The sequence below is a fragment of the Tupaia chinensis genome, unplaced genomic scaffold, assembly GCF_000334495.1.
Source record: "Tupaia chinensis unplaced genomic scaffold, TupChi_1.0 Scaffold000355_1, whole genome shotgun sequence".
In the NCBI taxonomy this organism is placed as follows: Eukaryota; Metazoa; Chordata; class Mammalia; order Scandentia; family Tupaiidae; genus Tupaia; species Tupaia belangeri.
In genome coordinates, this window is record NW_006159850.1 from 12621258 (window position 1) to 12624040 (window position 2783).

The window sequence follows — 2783 nt, forward strand, 5'->3', positions numbered from 1 at the left end:
GACCAAAACTCTCTGTACAAAAAAGGGGGGGGGGTGGTGGTGCAAAAAATCCCTACAGCAAATCAGCAGCAGCCCCAGAAACCAGTTTTGAACTCTCACCTTCACAGCTGAATGACTGAAAATGACAGCTTTCCATGCCAAGGTTACTCAAGGTCCTTTTGGGTTCTTCAGCATTTTTTATAGCTTTAAATCTTTTTTAATAACAGCTTTACTGAGATATAACTCACATACCATAAAACTCACTGACTTAAAAGTATACAATTTAGTGTTATTTTTTTGTTTTTAGTGTATCCACAGAATTGTGCAGTTATCACCACAATCAATTTTAGAACATTATGTTCTCCCCACAAAAAAAAAAAAAAAAAAAAACTTTGTGCCTGTATTACCTCCTGGGGTTTGGTTTTTTTTTCTTGTTGTTAAGAGGTTCTTGCCATAAGGCATGTACACTTCCCTGATAGAAACAGACAGTGAGAGCAGGGAAGTGAGAAATCCCCCTGGTGGGATGGCCATTGCAGAAATCCATTCTCCTGGGATTTTGGGCACATATGCATATGCACCCAGCATGATTTTCAAGCCACCAGGTCCAGGATTCAAACCATAATCAGCCATGTGGGAGTCCAGCAATGTAACCACCACACCACCTGCTGGCCCTCCTAAGGCTGTCTTAACAAAGTAACTCAAGCTAGGTGGCTTAAAAGAACAGAATAATTCTTTTCTCAGTTCTACAGGTTGGAAGTCCAAAATCAAGCTGTCAGTGGGATTCATTCTCTAAAAGCTCTCAAGAAGAATCCTTCCTTACCACATTGTTAGCTTCTGGTGGTTCCTGGCTGTCATTGGTATTTGTGGCTTGCAGCTGCATCCCTCTGATATCCGCCTCTGTCTTCACCTAGCCTTCTCCCCTGTATGTGTCTGTGTGTATTCATATAGCCACTTTTTAATTTTTTTAAAGAATTTATTTATTTATGTATTTATTTTAAATTGACCAGAGAGGGTCAGAGTGAGAGAGAGGGAGAGTGAGGAAGCAAGTCACCAGGTCCAGGACTTGAACAATGGTCAGCCATGTGGGAGTCCAGCTCCTTAACTACCACGCCATCTGCCAGTCCCTCACTTTTTTTTGGAGAGGTTTTTGCTATAGGGAATGTGCGCTCACCAGAAAGACAGAAACAGACAGAAAGCAATCACCCCAGGGCCAGAGAACAGAAAATGAGTGACAGCCCCTAGGCCCCGGAGCCTACTGAAATTATTCAGATGAGTCAGTGCTAAACCTACTTACACACCTCATCCCTTCCTTCCTGTGGAAGCTGCAGTAAAGGCTTACCACGTTGTCTTCTTCCTCCTTCAGCCTCCTCATGGAGCCCAGTGCTTCCCTGTGTAGTGCCCTGTGGCTTGGCAGGCCCATCCTCTTGAGATCTGTGAATATAGCAACAGCTCTCGACAATGGCGGTCATCTCTAGATCTGTGGCCTCGCCATACCTGAATAACACCTGCATTTTCAGACTTTCCTAGCCATGTCACAAAGACAGCACTTAACCCTCCCAGCAATGATGCAGGTCACTAGTGCCAAGAATCGCCAATTATGAGACTAACAGATGGTATAACGGTTACATCAGTGGAATCCCATGTAGTTGACCGTGGTTCAAGTCCCAGACCTGGTGGCTTAAAATTCAAACCAGGCACATGTGCATGCATGCCCAAAATCCTGACAGGAGAATGGAGAAGGGATTACAGTGTGGCCATTTGCCCTGGGGGGGTGATTACTTGTTTTTTGTCTCTCTCTTCAGTAAGCACACGCATCCTACAGCAAAAATCTCTTTCAAAAAAAAAAAAGAATTGCCAATTATGGAAGCTCACTTGAGCCTTGGATGCTGCTAAGATACCTAAACTAGCAGTCATGAAGAGTTTTCTTTCTTTTCGTTTTTAAATTGTGAGTGTACATCACTATACATCTTAGTGGGATATACTGAATGAGTGTGGTTTTTCAAAGCACTCCCATAGTGCGTCATGTGCAGACAGATTCACCTTCGGGAATGAACGTTATGTCACATACATCCAGTAATTGTTTTCCTTGTTTGTTTTTGGAAGTATATATTGAATTGCCAATGACAATTTTTACTATTTTGTGTACCATTTCATAACCCATTTCATTTGTTTGCGTGCATTCTTGTGTCCATTCACCATTAGCTCTCGATCCTACCCACCCACCTGCTATTGTGTTTTAACTAGAAATAGTCGCTCTATTGCTCCAAGTATACACGTAGTTCATTTTGTTGCATTTTGTTTTCAGGGTTTTTTTTTTTTTTAATTTGCTATAAGATGCAAGTACTTAAGAGAGACAGAAAGAGAGATAGGTAGAAATCATCCCCCACAGGAGATAGCCACACCGTAGTCCCTTCTCCAATCACCTCTCAGAATTTGGAGCTGCTCTCACATGTGCCCAGAGTGATTTTCAAGCCTCCAGGTCAGGGACTTGAACTGCACAACTCACTGCCTAGCTGCCCCAATTTTGCTTTCAATTTTTAGAAATGCTTTAAAAATATATTATGCTGGGGCCAGCAGATGGCGTGGTGGTTAAAGGTGTTGGATTCCCACATGGCCAATTACAATTCGAGTCCTGAACCTGGTGACTTGCTTTCTCACTTTCTCTCACTTACTTTCTCTCTCTCCCCCTCTCCCCCTCTCCCCCTATCCCCTTCTCCCCCTCTCTGGTCACACTGAAATTAAAAAATGGGTAAATAAAATAGTTCTTAAAATAACTATATGTGTGTGTGTGTGTGTGTGTGTGT

The 2783-nt window shown here is 42.7% G+C and overlaps 1 protein-coding gene across 2 annotated transcripts in view; it reads left to right on the forward strand.

The window, feature by feature from the left end:
* Nucleotides 1-2783, forward strand: part of ADAT1 (adenosine deaminase tRNA specific 1) — a 35444-nt gene that overhangs the window by 29983 nt on the left and 2678 nt on the right. The window lies entirely within an intron of this gene.